The 22,050-nt window shown below is 40.0% G+C and overlaps 1 long non-coding RNA gene across 1 annotated transcript; it reads left to right on the top strand.

Moving 5' to 3' along the window:
- The first annotated feature begins 1,539 nt into the window (after positions 1–1,539).
- On the top strand, positions 1,540–20,962 carry LOC144589589 (uncharacterized). The gene is made up of 2 exons (XR_013545786.1): positions 1,540–19,810; positions 20,793–20,962. It is a non-coding gene; the product is annotated as an uncharacterized LOC144589589 (long non-coding RNA).
- The last annotated feature ends 1,088 nt before the right edge of the window (positions 20,963–22,050 follow it).

The following is a 22,050-nucleotide window of genomic DNA, read 5'->3' as shown; positions in this document are numbered from 1 at the left end:
TATCAGGTTGGAACTAACTTATAGTGATCCTAATACGGGTTTCAAGGTACATGAGATTAAAATGTAAGAAATAGTTTTACCCGTTCCAGATCCCCAGTCAGCTTCTGTAGCAGAAAAGGGATTCAAGCCAAAGCCTCTGGAGTCCTAGTCCATCATTCTGTCCACTCTATCCATCACACTGGGTATCCCATACATAGCTTACCATTAATGCTAACTCTCAATTTGTGCTACAAAAATATTGAGTTTTTCCATTTTGTTTGTTTATTGATTGATTGGTTGGTTGGTTGGTTGGTTGGTTGGTTGGTTGGTTGGTTGGTTGGTTGGTTGGTTGGTTGGTTGGTTGATTTGATTTGATTTGATTTGATTTGATTTGATTTGATTTGATTTGATTTGATTTGATTTGATTTGATTTGATTTGATTTGATTTGATTTGATTTGATTTGATTTCTATCCCACCCATCTAGACCAAAGGTCTACTCTGGGTGGTTCAAGATTAACTTAAATGGTTGAATCAGGTCAGAAGGTCTGACACTTGAGCACCATCCTAAGAGCCTTATAGACCTTTATAGACTATTAGGAAAAATCAGAAGCCTGTGTTTGTCACAGCTGGCATTTGCCCTGAAAGGGTTATTTCCAGTATGAAACCAGATAACCGTTTTCAACCACATCAAAATTCATCTGGATATCAAGGTAAACATAGCTTCATTGTTTCAAAAATTCTAAGCAATATTAGCTTGTCTATATCTGCAAACTTTGTATGTCTACATTGCTTCTTTGTTTTTGAGAAGTTACAGCCACATTTCAATTATAAAGAAATTAAATTTACAGCAGTGAAAAAACTAGGACATCCAAAAGTCTCACCGCTATGAAAAACTAGGCACAACTGCTTGTCAGGAAACTGATACTTACTTCTGAACAAGCATATAAGATTGCAGGGTATGTTATGCTGATTGGAAATATGGAAGATGTACTTAAATATATCCCTTTGGGCCATAAAGTCCTGAACTTTAATGCAAATTTGCCTGCTCAAATGTACAGCATACTGCATATGAAGCAGAGTTGAATACAAAGTTGGAGTGTCATGAATGGAAAGTAAATTGAAAAACCTTGTGCATGAAATTTTCAAAATGCAGACAAAATGTGTGTTTCTATGGCCATCATTCTCAAAGAGGTCGGGCATGTAGTACAAGCAGAAGTGTATCCATCAGCTATGCTGCTTCTAAAACTAGAGCCAACCATCTTTGTTTGATTCCATTGCCTTGGTGACAGGGAGTGGATTACGCAGAGTACTACTTTGTTTTTAAAGGCCAGGTACTAGTCGTCCCAGTTGAAGAATGATTTGGTACAGCATGTTTCTGACAACTAGCCACAAGAACACGTACTGTGGTAATAGTTGCAAATTGATGTTGAAAGCTTCCAATTGGACTTGAAACTTTATATATATATATACATACACATTTTTAAAAAAAATCTTAGTTAGGTATTAGGCTTGTAACTGTGATGCAAAAGGAGTCACACTGCTGTTAATTTTTCACATTGTGATCTTCCCCAAGAGGAAAATATCATCAAGCTGCAGCATGATAATCTCTGGGTTTGGTAACTCATGAATGCAGTGGTTTAGACCACAACACCCAAGGGCAGTAATAAATACCTTACACAGAGGGAAAATGCATTCTGGTTGAAGTCTGGTAGCAATTTTAGAGTATTAGTCTTGGTAATTATTTTTGCATCTTGAATGCGCTGTTGAAGTAGGAATGCAGTCAACCCTCACTCTATCTCCACACACCTTAAGCTGAACCTGATTTTCAGTAGACAAATGCACAAGGGTAGAGATGTACTACATATTCCTCCCGTAACAAAACAACCCTGCTATACCAGACCATAGGGGTATCTAGTTACCATTTTGTTTTCAAGGTCGTCAACCACACTTCTCCAAAAAGTCTGCAAGGAGGACAAGATATCAGTGGCTGCTGGTCATGTGTCTATATGCAGGTTCAGAGGAAGCATGACTGCATTACCAGTTGCTGGGAAACTTTACTGGGAGCTAATTTCTTTTCTACGATGGACAGCTCACCTAAAGATTAAGAGAGGGAGAGACCCAGGCTGTGCAGGGTATGTGTAGGATAAGAAAGGAACAGAAGTATGAGCCTGGACAGATAGAAAGGACAGAAAGAGGCCAAGCAGTTGTTTTTCCCAGAGCTGGCTGCCACAGTTGCTTTCTAGCATTATAATACAGGATCAGCTGTTTTCTTATCTACTTTTGGTGTTTCCTGTATGCTCTGCTTATGTGGTTTTAAATAAGCACATTTTACAAAGGAAGAAAATGCCTCCCTCTGTCATGCAAAAATAACTGGATTTCAAAAGCATCATCATTCAGAAAAGCAAGTGGGGTGCCCATAGCAATTTTGTCACGGGCTGAACTAGATGAACTTTCAGTATTCATTTCAACTTGATGGTTCTAGATTTTGAGGGGAAAGATGGGTATGAAACTTGACAGATTTTGGCTATGGGTATAATCTGGCCAGAGACTTTCTATTATTAGGGTACAGTCACAGCTGAATTATATGTTATAAAGAACCCATTATTAGAAGATGGAATACCTTACATTCTGATTGTGCGTGGTTTTCACAGTGGGATATTTTCTTACCTCCTATAATATGTAAATTGCTTTGTTTTGTGAGTGGTTTTAAAGACATAAGCATCTTTCTTTGCAAGACTCATTTCTCAAACACAAAAGCCTACCAGAATTAGATTCCTTGAAAACCAGTGAGATTTCCCCATAATTATAGCTTATCTGTGATATATAATTTGACTGTTCAATGTCTGATAGATTGCCACAGTGCAAGGATGGACAACTGGGGGGAAAGTCCATATAGTTCATATACATGTCCCATCCCACCACCACCCATGACTGACAGCTCAACATCCTTAAATCAGAGCAAAGCCCACAGTGCAGCCTTGGTACTGGAAGAACACAACGGCCTTGCATTATTTCACCAAGTAATCCCTGTTTTATGGCATTCTGTAAGCTTTCCTGAGACTTTAAGGGAAAGTTCTCTCAGGCCCGACTAAACAAAAATGGAGAAAGACTATAGTAAGATCACTCTTGATCTGCTAAATTTGTGGATCAAGCCAGTAGTCTCGTCTGTGGCATTCATACTGAAACATGGGGAAGTTTCTAGATTGGCCAGTGTACTCACACTGAACAGCTCTTGTACTCTTGGGGTGAGCAGCATATAGGATTCTGGGGACCAGGTGTGATTCCCAGATCTGGTCTTTTGAGGTTGTTCACCCACCAGAATAAGCAAAGTTAAGCTGAAAAGTACATATAAGCGATCTAAGTATTCTGGGACAGAAGTATAGGAAATATTTCAGCAGAGCAAGTCTCTCCTTGAAGCCAATTTTCAGGAATGACTTTGTCAATCAAAGCAACAACAACCCACAGACTAGAAGAATATAGGTAATAATTTGCCTAATAGTGTTTGTGATCAGGCAAAATCTAAACTTGGAAATAAAGGTTCTTAACAGTATGCTAACTAACAGTTAACATTCTTGCAGCTATTGAATTTGCTGGCATGTGAGAGACAAAGAGGTCCAAAATCTACATTCCCACAATAAATAAAAGTTCAGCTGACAGGAGAAGCAGGAGAAAGAAAGGGTGTACCGTACATTTATAGGCAAAATGTTTAACATTGTTTGGCTGTTTCAACACCTTAATTTCAAACTGAACTGCATAAACATCTATACTAGATCAGGCTCTCCAGCTAAATGATTAATCAAAATACTCATTGCCTTCGTTGCTGAAGACTGTATTTACAGTCAAATTGATCTGTACATCGTCAGCAGAAAATGAAACCTGCCCTGGGTCAGTAATTCTAGCTGAAAGACGTTATAGGCAAGGCAAATGGATAGCAGCCAAGAATGAAATAGAAATTGAGAGCTTACAAGTCTTCTAGCAGAAGGGGGAAATGCATCCAGGTAAATTCTCCTCAAAACACTTTGAGGAGAGAGAAAATATTTTGTTGGACAATACAAAGGGGATGACAAGAGTTACGAGCTTGGAAGCAGCTGAGTGGCTTGCTATTCCATCAGCAGTCAGGATGGCTAGAAGCACAGCCCCCCCCATGAATTCACCTTGCATCACATGGTGTCCAATTCCACTGACAGACTCAAGTAAAATGAGAATTGACAGCAAGTGTAAGGATGTAATTTGAAGGCCTTGACCAGTACAGAATGCAAAGAATGTTGCTGTTTTTCTTGTGAGGCTGATTATTTCCTCATCCCAATAATTTTATGTCAAGTTTGGAATTCACCATGTTCTATCACAGCATTAATCCTTGCATGGCACAGAGTTGCAGATTAGCCAGAAAGCAGCTCCTGTGTGACAGCTTACTATATCAGAGCCCTTGTGGGGGGGGGGGGGAGAACTATGGAGCAGACAGGGCCAGACACACTGATACTTTTCACATTGAGAGATGCAGGGACCTCCTGCCCCCGTCACAGTGTGGTGACAGTGATCAGAAAACATAAAGTTAAAAAAAAGACAGCTTATATAATGCCCCAAAGTACTTAAAGCACTATCAGGGTGGTTTACAATTTAATTCTTCTTCTTAGGCATCCTTTAGTCTCGAGAGACTATGGTAACATGCTCTGTATCGAAGACTTGGAACAGCGTCTAGTGTGGCTGAAAAGGCCAATTCGCGAGTGACAATCCTTTCCACGCTGAAGACAATACAATCTGTCCCCTGTCCAGCTCCCTGATTTGGCTGCTTTCGGGACTGCCTCTTTGCCTCAGCCTGCTGGACAAGGGTCTCTTCAAATTGGGAGAGGCCATGATGCACCGCCTGCCGCCAGCTGAACGCTCAGATGTCAAGGTTTCCCATCTGTTGAAGTCCATTCCTAACGCCTTCATTATGCAGGCTATATATCCCCCTGACTCCCCAGCAAGCTAGGTGTCAGTTTACTAGCCTTGGAAGGAAGTTCCACGACTGATATACCACCTTCATACCACCTTCAAAGTGACCACCAGAAGATATTGGGCAACGTATGGCTTATCAATATTGAAGTATGCATAATCATATGCTGTTCGGGTGGTTAATCTATTGTACAAGAACCCTTAAGGCATCATATCCATTGTCCTGCAGCAAACTGCGAAATCAGCAGTCCCAAGCCAGCTGTGTGCAGGGCTGATTGACTGAAACTTGTGACGTTGTGTGCCCATCCTCACACCTCATTTACTGTACAGTGACTTAGCAGGTCTTTTTAAAATTGATTTTCATTACGAAGAAGTGAAATGAAAAATTAATATTACAATGAATAAATGTTTACAATCCAATTCAAATAAGAAGATACAACATTGGCTGGAAGTGTGGGGGGGGGAGAGAGATACACAAATGATATTGGTAGTACTTTTCTTAACAGATGCCTTTTGTCAAATGCATGAGAAAAGAAACAGAGAGGGAAGTTAGTCTTGCTCCATGGACCTCACTGTGCAGTCTCCATATCTTCATATTTTTTCCCCTGCACCTGATATGTTCCCTTCAGTGGCCTCAACACACCCTCAGCATGACCCCTTAGCATTAAAAGAAGATATTGTACTGCCAAAATGATGACATTATGCATCTGATTTCTCTCTTGTGCTCTCTCTTTTGGCACCAGATCTAGGTCATGTAATTATCTCAGATTGCAAAGTAGGTTGAGACAAGTGCTAGATATACATTATGACAAATACTGGTATATCAAAGATTTTTTGGATAGTGTATTCAATAATAATAGCAGGCAGATGGTAGGAGAGCTAGACAGTTTTCTCAATCAACATATGAAAATGTTAATGAAAAATAAAAGATATAAGGAAACCAAAACAAGAAATTAAGCAAAGGTATCTCACTATCATACGCAGTGGATGAAACAGAAAACACATCCTAGATATATTAATAATGTGTTTGGATCTTGCTGCCTTGTTTTTTTCTAAATGCATGAAGCATTAAAAAAAAAAATCACAGGATTGGCTGAAGATTTGGGTACAGGTCTCAGGAGTTAGTTTGCAGAATTAATGATGAAAAATGCAGAGGAAGCACCTTTTGAACCACACTTAACCTTTGCCTCTGCTGTAAAACATGGAATCTGCAAATAAAAGTGTAAGGATATTCTCAGGCACTGTTCCCACCATTTCTGGGAACTGGCAAGAAAGATAAGGCAGAGGCAACAGCAGCAAATGTTTAAAACTTACAAAAGAAGAGGAATAGGAATGGATGTATCTTTGGAAGGTTGTTGCCACTATGGACAAAACTATGCACCAAAATCCTGTAAATTTCAAAATGAAAAACCTTGCAATTGTGGCTAGACTTGTCACATTGGAAGAGTGGCTATAGTTAGGAGAGAGTATGTATGGCTTTGCAAGTCGACGTGGCTTCCCTTAGGGACTCAATGCATCTTGTATTTAGTCTTTCTCTTATCCTGCTGCCGTCAACCTTTCCCAGCATTACTGCCTTCTCATGGCCCAAAATATGAAAGCCTCAGTTTCATCATATTTGCCTCCAGAAGATAGTTCAGGCTTGATTTGCTCCATTTGTTTGTCTTTCTGGTAGTTGAGGGTATCCACAAAGTTCTCCACCACCATATTTCAAATAAATGTGATTTTCCCCCTGTCAGAATCCACATTAAACATCAGGCATTTCTAGCTCCATATCAGGTGTTGTAACACCTTGAGCATCACTGTGTTTGCATGGGAAATTAGAGCAATGGTTCTATAGTTATTCTATTTCTTGGGATCTCCTTTCTTGCCATTGAAAAGTATATTGAACTGGCTGTGGACCATTGTTTTATTTCCCATGTGGTTTTGGCATATTCTTGTTAGGATTTTGATAGATTTAATCTCTGTGGCTTGAAATATTTCCATCTACTCCTGGTGATTTATTTCTTCCTAGTGCTTTCAGAGCAGCTGCCATTTCACTTTCTAGAACTGCAGATTCTTCATCATAAGATTCTTCTTCAAAGGAATCTGTTGTGCTTTATTTCTGCTGTATAGGTCTTTATCTCGGTCAGATAGGGTGCTTTTCTAGTGGTCTTTCAGTATTCCTAATCTATTCTTACATTTCCCTTTAATTTCTTGCATCCTCTGGAAGAGATCTTTTGTAGTTCCTCATTTGTTGTTCTCTATTTCTTTGCACTGGCTATTTTAATAGTTCTCTTTGTCCCTATGTGACAGTTGCTAAAAACCTGCATTCAGGATTTTGGCTTCATTTCTGTTTCCCTTTCCTTTTGCTTCTCACATGTCCTTTACAATTGTATGTTTCATCCATCATCCATCTAGTTTTTCTTTTCTTATTGTTATAGGAATTGTCTTTTTCTCTTTTCCCTAATTATATCCCCAATTTCAGTCCACAGTTCTTCTAGGTTCATGGTCAATTGAGTTTAGTAAAGTAAATATGTTCTTTATGTGGACTTTAAATGCATCAGGAATGTTTAAAATAGATTTTGGCACTATGATTCTTCTGATGTTCTTTTTCAGCTTTACTCTAATGTTGAATATTAACAGTTCATTATAAGTATTACAATCTGCTCCTGGTCTTATAGTAGATGATATAGCTTCTCAATATCTTGCTTCCATTTACATAGTCTATTTGATTTCTGTATTGACCATCTGGTGGTGTCCATGTGTACAGTTGTCTGTTTGGTTGATTAAAGCATGTATTTGCACTAAACAGAGCAAGTTCCTCTTGCTTCATTTCTATCCTAGATCAAATTTTCCAAAATTTGTTTCTGCTTTGTTTCCTATTTTTGTGTACCAGTTATCTGTGGTTTTAAGCATGTCTCGCTTTGGTGTGTGATCAATTTTCTCCTGGTGGCTTCCATAAAAGCTCTTCTTCAGCATCTGTAGTTGGAGCACAGACTTGAATGATGGTTATGTTTATAGGTTTTCTACAAAGTCTGATTGATATTATTCAGTCAGAGTTTGCATTATAGCCCCTCACTGCCTGTGCTAAAACTTGCCTCAGTACAGTGGGGTCTCTACTTAAGAACGTCCCTACTTAAGAACAATCCAACTTAAGAACAGCTCCATTTGCTAAATTTTGCTTCTACTTGAGAACAGAAATCCAAGATAAGAACAGGAAAAAAAACCTTTCCTGCTCTTTTTTTAACCTTAGGTCATCTTAGGTTAAAAAAAATTCTCCCCCTAGTGGTAGAGTACGTATTAACCAGCTTTGCATTAGTTCCTATGGGAACTAATGCTTCAATGTACGAATGCACCTCTACATAACAAAAAACCAGCCAGAACGGATTAATTGGTCTTCAGTCCATTCCTATGGGAAATTTTGCTTCAACTTAAGAACGTTTCAACTTAAGAACACCATTCCAAAACGGATTAAGTTCTTAAGTAGAGGTTCCACTGTAGTTTCTATGGATGGAAAAGAGCAGATACGGATTAAATGGTTTTCAATGCATTCCTATAGGAAATGCAGATTCAACATAAGAACTTTTCAACTTGAGAACCACCTTCCAATACGGATTAAGTTCTTAAGTAGAGACCCCACTGTATTACAGCCATTCAATTACTTCTGAGTTTATCATTTCCAGCACTGTCTCTTATTTCATTTTGGACATTTTCCAATTCCCTGAGAATCAGAACTAGAATCTTAGACCAAGGGGAGGGAAGTTCTAATGTCGGAGGGGTGGGTCTTTATGATGTCACTGAGGCTGGGCAGACAAGAGCTGAGATTCGAATTGCTTCTGGGCTAACTGAATGGAAGCAGGCACAAGGAAAATCAGCTAAATGACCCAGATTCTATGTAAAACCTAGCTAACTAGGTAATAAGGCAATCAAGAACCAGATTGGATGGACATACATTTTTCAGCATCTAGGCATGTGGAAAAATCTGCCCAGCTGCTACATAATCACCCGCTAGGATTCACATTCTATGTGGCCTATCCTATAGCACATATGACACAGGGGGAGTTTTCCAAAGGTGTGACAGTGGCTTCTGGAAGGCTGAGCAGCAGCTTATGGCAAGTTGTTTTCCAGGTCCTCGTACCTGGCTGCAGTGTGGGCTTACTCAACAAGAAGGATCACATATGGCAATGGTGTTCCAATGCCTGCCTCCACAATGGCACAATGAACATAAATGCATGCACTCTATTGTTTTCTTCCTAGTCCTTTATCTTTGCCTTTGGTATTTTGGGTGCATTGACATCATACAAACAGAAAACATATAGGGGCATCTTCCCATTTGAGCCCTGGCACCAATGAGAACGGATCCCCAAACTTTAAAGTTGATTCACACATTTTTCCTTCTTCAGCTTAGCTTGCCCTGAGATTTGACTCTGCCTGAAGATCCAGGTAAGCATAGCAATTTGCTGAGACTTCAACCAGTACTCAGAAACCTGGCACCCAATGGTGCAGTGATAAGTGTGGAAGAGCAGCTACTCATCATGACAGTCCCCAGTGGGGGTCCCCAAATACAAGCTGCTGGATTGGCCTACATCAACAAATAAAGAACAGATCTTTTGTAAAGCTAACGGCTCTCAATCACTCATTCAAAGCCAAACCACCCTCAAACCTTTTGTATCACCACAGTATACTGTTAGTGGGAGCATCTATTTCCCTCCCAGTGAGAATTGCAGTTTAGCTCAAACTGAAGAGGGACAGTGGGGTGGATGATGATGATGATGATGAAAAGATCCATAGTTAGAAAGGAAGATAAGTTGTTCTGCAACATTTTTAAAATATGGGGATATCAGTCGAAATGCTTCAGGGCAGCGGTGGGCATATTTCATTTTGCGGCTGATCAGGGCAAAGATGGGTGTATTCCTTCATTCTGTTGCAATCAGATTTCTGCTTCAACATTGGCATTTATATTTCCTGCTTCAGTTCCAAGGAGGGCAGAGGGGGGGGATACTGGTCAGTCTGGAAGCAAAATGTGGGAAAATACAACAGGAAATGTGATGATAAGGGAAAGATGTAGAGTAAAATTCAACAGACTGAAATGGGATTAAAAAACACCGTCTGGATTCCATATAAGTAAAATTGTTCCAGTGTGAATATATTTATGTGTTTGTCTGTCTGTCTCGCTCTCTCATGCATGCGCATGCACGCATTATTTTGCTATTGTTACAACACATCCTGCCCACGGGGCTCAGGTTTTAGCCCTGAAACCACAGGGAACGGGAAATTCTGGCAACCACAGTCACCGTGTCATTCCATGAGGAATAATAAAGAGACAGTTGATACAATAGAATTAAACTTCTAAATGGTCATGTTCCACGATTCTAGTCCCCCACATACAGGAAATATATTTATTAGACTGAAAGGAAAGGAACATTAAGAAGAATTGTGCTGCTTCGAAGCTAGCATTTGAAACCTTACCCATTTGGAGTACAGCTCTCTGGATCCCAGACTCTAGTTTATGACAGCATATGGAGTAATACAGCTTCAGTTCAAACTGAAGATGTCAGAAGATACTTTGTTGGCTTTTCTTTGGGAAGTTGAGATGAGAGAGTCTTACGTAAGACATCCAAGACTCAGCAGGACCAAAAGTGTATGAGATCGATGATGGATGCCTTCGGTGGCAGGTTTCTGGCCAGATCTACAAAGTTATATTATCCTTTATATTTGATCTAACTGGAAAAAAAAACACCAGTCTTGGGGCAGAAAGAAACATTCACAGGCCATAATTAAAGCTGATGCACATTCGTATTCAACAGAGCTGATTTAGGCCGCCTTTGTGTTTAGGCATTCAAAGGAATCCTGTCCTGAAAAACAATAGCAGAACACAAGCTAATTTGCAAATTACAGGAGGGAAAAAAATCCACTGCAGACTCAGATGCTTTCACAGGTTAAGAAATTTTCATTTCCAAAGATGAATCACCTGTAACATCTCTGATGAACTACAAAAATGGGTAGAACCCATGTAGAGTAGGTACTATAGCTCCATCCCCTCTGTTATCACTTTTATTGCCTTCCCACACACCAAGTCTAAAGAGAGACATCCCCTCCTATCAATGGGGGCCCTTCACATCATTTGGGACACTGGAAATTCAGGTTCTTAACTGCCCTAGAGAACCGTCGTGGATAGCAGAAGTCTTACTCTTCAGACCTGACACTCTCCACCAGATGTGGAGTGGGGGATTACTGTTTTCTACTGCAGAAGAGTATTCTATTAGTTTTGAACACTTGCCGAGGGTTACACTTACTTAAGCTGCTAATCCTTCTCTAATTATAATATTCTTGTCTCTGTTCCTCTCTTATATTTGCACTGTGCCTCAAGCCTTTAGATTTGTCATCCCTAAGGGCAATAATTTGTGTGCATTTAATCTGAGGAACATCTGTCATGCCTCCTGTCTCAGCCGTGCCTAGTAGAGGAACCATCTAGCGCTTGTGGTTCAAGTTAATGACCTGTTTTTGAGACCTGTTTGTTTGTCCTCTGAAACCCGGGAGCTAATTCAAAGGGAATGGGAGCTATGGCATTACCTTTTTTCAACATGAAATCAGCCAACCTGGGAGTGAGAATGATCTCAGTCTTCCTAGTTGATAAAAGAGTGGCCAACCATCTCTGGAATGAGAAGCACTCTTAACAGAGATCCTATGGAGAAGAGCTGCATGTTTGTTCTATTAATATATCTACCACTTGGGTTCCATGGAACATACTGGCTCTTCATGGGGGGTTTTATTTTCTCCTTTCGTGACACTGAAGAAGAGCAGGATAGTGCTTAGATCCTCAGCCATGCAAAGAAAACCCACTTGTTTTTAAAATACAAAATTCATGTGAGGTTTTGAAGTTTGTATAGCAGAGTAATAGCGAATTCCCCGATAGATGTTGCTTTATTCTCCCCCCCCCCGCCCAAGGGGCAAAATAACACACTATGCAAATATATGCTTGTTTACAGACCTTTTCAAAAGAGTTTTTGGCTATCTTGAGTGGGATTGGGTTGCATGAGCTTCACTTCTACGGTTTATCTTGCATTTGGGTTGCAAGTTCCAGTTTTGATATGATGCCAAGGCTGCTATGAGTCTGACAGGCCACGCCAAAGACCTTAGGAATTCACTGCTTATATTACTTCTGAGGACAGGGAGAGAAAGCCCTGGACATTTGCTTCATGATCTCCTCCACATGGTACTCAAGGCTAAGGATGTGTTGGGTGAAAACTGGGAAGTGTTTTCTCTGTGGTCCAAAATATAGGTGATTGTTACAAACAACAACAACAAAAGTTACATTTTGCAGCTCTTTAGAAATAATTAACATTTTTATAAATGAGTGGATGAAGATTTAAAGGTGTTGTTTATCAATTTTGTAGATAACGGAAACCAGGAAGTCTTAGCCAAAACTACACAAGGTCCGAAACAGGACTTCAAAAGAAATCTCAGTCTGAAAATGTTAATCTCAACAGGAATAATTGTAAGGCTTTGCATCTACAGAAGTTACAATGGCCCAGTTGTAGCTGCCCAGCTACCCAGCCCTTTCCTCCAATAATCCCTCTACTCCCTAGCCGTTTCCACCCTGAGGTGGGGAAACTCAAGGAAGGCACAAGATGAGAGAACCTATTGAAGCATTTTCCCTCCCTTTCTCGTCATGCAACCCTTTCCTGAGGTTGTGAATTTTAGGAAGTGTTACATCTCTGTGCTTGTGCACTCATGTTATCACTGTCACTACCTATAGATTTCTTCTGTACACACACACACATCCAACTCCTGGACAGCATTTAATATTTATTAAAAATAAGTTAAAAAAAGGAAAGGAATTTGGACAAAAATTAAATGGTTATTCTAAAAACCCAGAAAAGTTACTAGAAAAGCGCTTCTTGATAAAATGTTACAAAATCAATCTTGGATCCTTTCCAAAGAAGGTACACATTTAGGGACATAAGAAAATCTAGCTAACCTGTCCTTTACTTATACCTAATCCATGCTGTCTGCTCTCATGCAAGCAGACCCACTTCTGATGAAATGAAAGGGAGCATTACCCCTAACATGAGCATATTCTTTCTCTCCCTTTATCTGCCTGTTTCTGACTTCTTTATGGAGCATAAAAGCCTGGTGTTATACAGGTATCAAGTATCTGTATAACACCAAGCTAATCCTTTGAAGTGTCTCTCAGCAAATGGATTACCACTTTAATGGGGCTTAGTTCTTCAGTATGAATTGCAATGTCCTCTGAGCAGAAAGGGACCTTTCCAGATATGCCATACATATCAAAACCTGCTTTGAATGTTTTTTCCACATAAACAAACAGGATAGACATAACCCATCTCTTTTGAAATTCACCCTGGTCATTTTTAGCGACAGAGGCAATTCATATGCTTATCTCCAGTTGGTCATTTGGTCTTTCTTCCAGCCTATCTCACAATATTTCCCATCACACATTATAATTTCCTGTTGCTTGTTTTCAATTTTTTTAAACCTCTTTACAAGAAGCAGAGCATCTGGGTCATGGGAAGTGATAGCCTTGTCCATTCTGTGTTCATCAGACTGCATTTAGTGTGTCCAGTACAATGTTCTTTTAAATACAGACATTGACAAATTGGAGTTCTGAGGAGAGTAAAAAAGATAGTAATAAGTCTGGAATCAAGGTGTGTGAGAAATGGTTGAAACTGTTGTGCTGTTTAGCATAGAGATGGCAACAAACTTGTTTTTTTCTTCTTCTTCAGGGAGCAGTGAGATATTTAAGGGATGGTTTTATCAGTGTCAGTCCTCCCCAGGTGAGTTTGCCTGGCCAAGCAGGTTTTAGAATCCAGGTATCCTGAGTCCTAGTCTGTCACTCTATCCACTATACCACACTGAGTACCTAAGAAAAGCATAGGCTATGCCAAACTACGCATCAGTTTGGGAAAGTAGGAAAACTCTGCCCTGCTTCCTCGTTTCTTTTCTTTTTTGCATAAGAAGCACCGGGCTGGGCTACTAAGGACCTCCTGCACCCCCAAAGCATGGCTGAAAGCATTTTAGAAGCTTTAAAATAATCTGATGTGTACAATCTTTGTCCCACACTTTCCAAACAGAAGCTTATTTAATTTCCCCCACATCCTGAATCCTGTTTGCTGACTTTTTTTTCAGTTAATCCCCACCCACAGTGAACTGGTGAAAATAAATTAGAAGAACAAGTGGCACAACACCAGGAGAAGCCATCTAACAGAGCTGTTTGGCAGTGGCAAAAACTGCCTCAGGAAGTGGGCCAGTTCCTCTGATGTGTCCATAGACCAGCTTTCATGGGCTGATTTGAATTCTTCCTCCACCCCACCTAATTTTCATTACATAGAAAAATACTGTATACTGCTTTGGGGATTTCTAATGTCCTCTGGCTATTTATTTATTTTTATTTTTTATTTTTTGGGGGAGGGGGTTTATCTGCTAACCTGAAGCAAGTTATCCTCACGTGAAATCAGAGCTGAAGGCTGCTTCTTCCCTATCGGCAAGCTGACATTGGTTCTGTTCTTCCTATTGCTGTCAGTAAGTGCTGCACCATGGCAGGTTATGTTAGACAAAATAATTGGATTTTCTTTAAATTGAAAATGTAGGATCATTAAAGTTGTATGACCACTGCACTGTATTTCTGAACTATATCACTGGGTTTAAATTTGTAGTCTGTTTTAAAGGATATGGTGGTGCATCTCATTTTTTATTACAAACTAGGAAGCTAATATGTTTTGAAGAATGAAATGATTTGGTTTAAATTAGGGGTGAGAAACGTCCAAAGTTCTAGGGGGGGCTTTAAAAATTATTATTTATTTTTATTTTTATTTTTGCTTTTTCCTATACCTTGGCCTGCCAGACATCCTCTTCAACACCTATGCACCTGAACTTCCCAGTCTGAGGCCCCCAGATTCCATCTGCCTCCAAACTCACTTTGCCTTGTAAACCCAATTGGTCACTCTGAACCTTAAAAAGCTTCTTTTAGACCTTGAAATATTAAGAAGAAGAAGAAGAAGAAGAAGAAGAAGAAGAAGAAGAAGAAGAAGAAGAAGAAGAAGAAGAAGAAGAAGAAGAAGAAGAAGAAGACACGAATCAGTGATTTCCATTTTCTTTTTAAATAAAGGCCTAAAACAGGCCTGGAGGTGTTGTGTTCATTGGGTCAAACTACACCCCCCAGTGTCTTTTTGAGGTACAATCTGTAATTTGGGGCAACTGGGGGCAGTAGGTTGTTTTCTTTCTTTCTTTCTTTCTTTCTTTCTTTCTTTCTTTCTTTCTTTCTTGCTTGCTTGCTTGCTTGCTTGCTTGCTTGCTTGCTTGCTTGCTTGCTTGCTTTTGAATAGCACTTTGTGGGCTGTAATCCACAAAAACCTAGTGGTTGAAATCCTGTTGCAAAGCTCTGTCTGCACAACAGAAACAATGTAGTTGGCTACTGTAGATTTAAAAGATTCCTTTTTAGGGGGTGCACATTAATTTGGGGTGCATGTGACTCTGTATTGTATATGCATCATGCATACCCTGAAATTACAAAAGGAAGCCTATGACTGGTGGCAGTCTGCTGGGGGCAGTGATGTCATTCCTGCTGTGGAAATGGATCCCATCCAACAGGATTCTTGACGTCGTGATAACGTTTTGTTCATCGTTAATATGGGATGGACCTTTTGGGTTTGCTGCAATACATTGACACAGGTGCTTCTCTGGAAATCCTTTTTAATATGTTTAATTATAAGATGTAATAGCTAAAGCAGCACATAGAATAGGAAAAATGAAAGTTAAGGACCTCAGTGTCTTGATGGAAATGCCTTCAGATACATGCTGTGATATTTGATAGATACAACATGTGGACATGAAGTAAAAGCAATGTGTGGTAGAGTTGTCAGCCAATATGAGGGAACCATTTCTGCAAGAGGCCTTGGTTCAACTCTTTTGAGAACATCAGTGGCTGTGAGACCATGAGGAATTAATTTCAAAACTTAGTAGGTGGCAGAAATGTGGTGGCATGATGGACTCTGCCAATAATTAACTATATCTTCTGGCAAGTATGGAAGAGTCTTTCATTTGGAAGTGTACCAGTGAATGTTACAGAAAGGGACAGCTTAGCAAACCCTGCTCCAAAGCAGATTTAGTGATGCTAAAAACAGAATCAGAGCCTGGCTGCCTCAAATAGTGATTCCATTTTGTCAAACACTCTGTTTCTCATAACGGCCGAGAGTTCTACCATGGTAAGAAGCTGCGTGAGACTGAGAAATGAGGAAGGATCTCTCTTTCCTTTCTGTATAGGCAACTTCCAGAAATTGAGGGGGACCCATTGCCAAGCCCTGGCCTTGGAGAGTTTCCCAAATGTTCATTTCTTTTTCCAACTCTGAAGGGCTCCCAATGCCATCTAGAATGTAAGGGGGCAATTTCACCAGGTTTTATGCTCCCAAGGCTGTTTTAAAATCCAGAAGCAGAGCCATAGGAAGGACAGGGTGGCTGGGATTTTGACCCAGGGCACCAAAATATTTGCTGCTGGGTGGTTGAAAACCTGTTTATTCTTAAACGGCTGCTGGAAAGAGGCAAGAGGGCTTGTCTGAAGCACATCTCTTGGTTTCAGCGACTCCTCGGGCAGAAAGAGGCACAAACTGGGGGAGAGGCCCTCCGTGAGGAATGAAAATGGTTGTCAGGGGATCAATCCCAGGTATTTCTCCCCATTTCTTTGTCCTCTCTCCTCATATGACTGTCAATTGTGGCCCAAACTTAACTTATAGGGCACAGAAACCCCTGACCTCCTATGTAGCTTACAGCTTACAGCTTTGCCCAGAAGTGGTTCTTTTTAAAACCAGAAGCGACTGCAGGAGGTGTCGCACGAAGATCCTTTGCACCCTCAGGGGCTACCTGTGGCTGCAGTCCACACTTTGCCTTCCCTGCTCTACATCGTGCATACTTTTCGACATCTGTTGTTTCATACTGTAGTCCTTAAGGGGTTTTCTCTTCCTATCCTGGAAAAGTTCTCCTTTATGACTAAGAATCCTTGAATCGTTAAAATATCCAGAATCACAATGCTTTGCAGGCCATGCTATATTTCTTCAGGAGAATCTTATTCCTCGTTTCATAAATGGAGCCAGAGTGAGCTGTTTTTCGTTTACGGCTGAGAGGCCAAGTGGAACACTTCTCCTGTAGCTGTACTTGCGTTACCTACTTAATGTAAATTAATATGGAACGATTGATTTCGGACCTGGCAAGTGTTTGGGGATTATGGATACATTTTTAAAAAATCCAATATTTAATCTTTAATATTAATTTCTATATTTAATTCAATGCCTCTTCTGAAAGTTGTTGGAACACTCATCGAACCTTTCTATAGCATTGGTGATGGGACAACATCACAGCCATAAACAGCTAATTTGGCAACCAGAACGAGCTGCACCATGTCTAACCCACTCTGCTCTTGGGTATAACAAGCAATTAACAACCACAAAGAAAAAGAAGGAGGTAAATGGGATGCCCCCCACAGAAGGAAAAATTGTGCTTTTAAAAAAAGGAAAGTGAATAAGGCTGGGCAACATATTTTTGTAACATTCACCAGTAGATTCGCCTGTAGATTATGATGTCCTCTAAATGTTGGTATTCTGGGGCAAAGACTCAGCTACCTTGCCCTAGTTACAGCCCTAGACAACATCTTCCACCATACCTGAAGGCATCAGGATGGCTTTAGAGGGTAGAAGATGCTCTCCTCTAATACGTTGCTGCCATCATGCTGTATCTGCAACCTGAAAGAAACCCTTCAGCATGCCTAATGGTAGGATTAGCCCTGTGTCAGCTGATGTTTGTGGTTGATGGGGTGAAAGTCAAGCAGCCAATGTTGAGGCATCACAGATGATTAGCTGTTTCTGGTGCCCCCCTCTCTCCCCACCCTTCACACAGACACAGGACCTCTGCTTCTGGTAAGCTGGCAAACAGCAACGAGCTGGCTAGGCACAGCACCCCATTTGCCCTATGGATCAATTGCCACTGCCTGTCCCTGATTGAACTTAATCATCTTTTTGCCTGAAAATGCCAGCCGTTTGAGCTGGACTACAGACATATCCCGAGGTGATTCCTGAAGGAATGTAGCAAAATCATATCCATGCTTCATGTTGGTAAGGTGAAGATTAATATAACAGCATCAGAAGACCTGTGCTATCTAGTTCCAGATCCCGTTCGTGTGGTGGCCAGCTTGTCGTCTCTCTAAAATCAGGAAAGGTGTGCAACAGTAGCTTCCACAGGTACACGTTTGTTCTCCAGCAGTTGATATATAAAAGCACTTTGACTCTGACATAGGATGATCAATCTCTCTTTCTGAAAGAAGAACAAGCCAAAAACAAAAACTGGGGCTTGAGAAAAATGAGAACTGACAGTCTTTTCCTGTCCTCTTCCAGACAACAGGAGAACTTTGAACTCCGTTCTGATAGGCCTTCGTTTAAAACCTGCTCTCTTCCTAAACTATCGAGGTTGACATTTAAGAACTATTTGAACACTAGTTTTTCAAAATGTATTATATAAAAGATGAATTAATATGCTACTGTGATTGTGAAGTATTTCCAGACCATGTTGATATTGTCTGTAATAATTGGATAGCCAGACTCAGGCATGGCAATCACTGGCTTTCAAAGTAGGGAGTTTATTTTGTCTCTCAAAATGTGTGGATTCTCATCAAGCTGGTTCACTTACTGTGCTATTAATTCATTACATCAAAAATAATGATAATTTAACCATAGTATGTATTACTTTCTGTGTATCTTTTGTCTACTAAAACAGTCTATACTTGATGCTGGAAATCAATAGCATTGCCTGCAGGAAATGAATAATATTTTTGTAGTTAGGGAAAGGTTATAAAAGCACTGTTTTTTGCTCAAATGGGTAAGGTAAGATTTACTTGTGACATGATTCTAGACAGTAAATGTTAATACTAGAAACACTGTCTCCATTTCTTTCTTATCTGGATGAAAGCTTTCGTTTTATGAATGCATGCATTTCTTTTAGTCACACACATATATGCAAATCACTGGCCACGAATTCATGTCTAGCTTGAGAATCTTCTGATAAATTTCTGCAACACTTTAAAAAACAAAGCAGCTAGAAGACAATTTGGCATAGACAAATAAGGAATTTTGTATGCACAAAAATTGTGTATTCAGAAAATGGACTGGTCTGTATCTTTGTGCCGTTGCATTAGAGATTTTTTTTGCAATACCATAACTCTGACTGCAGACCTGTACTCACTTAAATGCTAATGAATTCAGTGATGCCTCCCTCTGAGTAGATATATACAGGATAGCTATATCAATTGCTTAAACTGTCATTATGAAAATGTGGAAATAATGAGCATAATGAAATGTTTGCATGCGTCCCTAAATGAGTCATCCAAGTTTATTCAGCATCATGGGATGCTACAGAATGTAATTAAACTTCCATTATCTTCATTTGTAGAGTGGGATGGGGAAGTCCATTTTTTATTAACGTGCATAAACCCCTGATCTAAAGGGAAATAATACACCTAGACGTTTATTATATCCTTGCATATTATCTGTTGAAGTAGCCAGGGAGTTTTTAAGGGGGAAAATGTGTTAGCAATCTGTTTTTACAGCCAAAGTAATCTCTGTTTGCATGGCCCAGTAAATGAAATCTGCAGGTGGTAATTTTTTCCAGGCAAAACTCAAGAGGAGTAAAATACAGCCACTCACCAAGAAGTGAATGAGTCCAGATGATTCCCCATTCCTTTCCTAACACTCCATTCCTCTACATTGAGCCAGACGACATTCAGGTGTCCAACTAACATTTATCAAGTCTGTATGCATACTTGTGCTGGTGAAATGATCAGGAACAGAAAAGGACGGAGTGACGAGACATACAGTCCCTACGTATTTTTCTTTTGTGGAGAGGAAACAAATTCTGGTAAGAAAAATGTGGTTGGAAAGGAATTCAGCACATACTACTGTCCTGCTTCCCCTTCTACTTCATCCCCTTCTACCTCTGAGAACAATATTCCTTGTAAAGAGTTTTAACATTTTCCCCTGTAACTGGATCTGATTTTATAATAGATCCTTTGAAACAGAAAGAACTTGTAAATCATGACTAACTTGGTTTCCACTGATTTCAATTAATTTACTCAAAGACTAGTTCTCAGCCCAACCCAGAATGCCGTGCGTGCCATAATATATCATAGTAGTATATGTCACACACTTCCTATTCTAGTTCTGAACTCAAAACTTACGGTAACTTATGGTACTCCAAATGTATGTAATGTCTCTGATTCACAAATCTTATGAAAATGTTTCTGTACTTGTGCAGATAATCCATTTCTCTGGAATCTGGAAATTAGACTTAGAGTGCTTTAACATCTTTCAAATGGATCATAAACTATATAGAACTGCTTGGCCATAGCACAAACTAGTAGCCTAGCTCTTTTTGAGGTCTTAACTTTAACCTGGATCTGCAATAAGCAGCATTTTATGTTGCCTGATGACCTCTGATAACTTTATTCAGGGCCCATGTGGATAGCTGTTACTAAGGTTTGTTGAAGGTTTTTTTTTTCCTGGCAGAGCTAATAATACAAGTCTGCATCAGGGCTTTCTCTAGTTCAACGGGGGGGAATTGAATCTGAAGAATGGTTTGTACTTAAGAGATCAGTTCTGCTGCTAGGTTGTGCAAGGCAGGAGAGGATTCAAGATGTTGACCAGTGGCAGACCAATGAGGGAGAAAAATGGAAATGTTCACAGATGAGGAATGAAGAAGACCCATAATATTCAGGTTGATGGAGTTCACCTTAACTAGCCCGGGGCAAATTGCTCCTGAGAATTCTCTGTATGAAAATGGTGCATGCAGAATCAAAATTAACTTCAGGCCTCTGAAAATAACATTTGATCCATTATTCCAGCATCAATGAAAAGGGACATTTTTCTATGGAAAACAAGAAGCCAATCACAATAACTGATCAAGTAACCCAGTTCCTAAGAGAATTGGAACCTACTTTTCTGGATGAGCACCTGTACTTGCCCAGCTGAGCCAATCAATAGTCTAAGGACTGACTGTGTTCCAAAACAAAATGTTTAAAAGTTTATAAATAAGTACAATGAAAATAATAGTATACAATTAATTCACTGAGTCTGAATAAAGAACACAGTTTTAATATTTTTATGTGTCTGCATTTTCTTCTTCGCTGAAAAACCAGGAAACCAACAAAAAGAATAATAAACTACTGTTGTTTCAACTCGCACTATCCCAGCCTTTCCCAGCCTGGTGCCTTTAGTATCATTCCTGCCCTTTCCAACCAGAATGTTCAGTTGTAGTTCAAGGTAAGGGCATAACGTTTCTTCTTCAGTTCATATTTAGCTTCTTTCCTACACTCTCTGTAACTTCTAAACTGCCTGTAACTACCTCTGAGGTCTCCAATTGTCCTCATATGAGCACTAAACAGAGGAAAGAATCCAAGAGATACAACAGCAGAAGGGAGCACAGGAAACGAAGGACTATTCCAGATGGGACGTTAATCCTCCTGAATGCAGTAGGTTATGCACTGAAGTTATCAGTTTGTATGTATTCCTCCAACCATATTACATTCCTTTTTACTCAGTGCAGTGACTTTTTCTGTGGCTTTCCTTACCTTTTCGTCCCTCTATTTCTTAAAAGCCCTTTGTTCCAAGGGTAGAGTTTAGTACAATGGTATGTCCTATTTGGAATGGATGCCCAATGAGAACCTCCAGTGGTTCTTCAGAGATCCAATTCAGGGGTCTTTCCTCAGTTTTTCTGGAGATAACCAGGGATTGAACAGGTATAATTTCATGCAAATCACATGCTATTCCACTAAGCTATAGCCCTTCCTCAACAAGGCAATGGAACTCATCTGTGTAATATATAACCACCCTTTCATTCTGCTGTTGGTATTTTAAGTCAGCAGACAAGGTGGCTAATGACAATTTTATGTAAGCATTCATTGAATTAGAGGGATGTGGTGGTGCTGCGGATTAAACTGCAGAAGCCTCTGTGCCGCAAGGCCAGAAGACCTGCAGTTGTAAGATCGAATCCACACGATGGAGTGAGCGCCCGTCACTTGTCTCAGCTCCCGCCAACCTAGTGGTTCGAAAGCATGCAATATGCAAAATGTGAGTAGATAAATAGGTATCACCACGGTGGGA

Source organism: Pogona vitticeps, chromosome 5 (genome assembly GCF_051106095.1).
Source record: "Pogona vitticeps strain Pit_001003342236 chromosome 5, PviZW2.1, whole genome shotgun sequence".
NCBI lineage: Eukaryota > Metazoa > Chordata > Lepidosauria > Squamata > Agamidae > Pogona > Pogona vitticeps.
The sequence above is the reverse complement of the archived record's forward strand: the minus strand, read 5'-3'. Positions and strand labels throughout refer to the sequence as shown.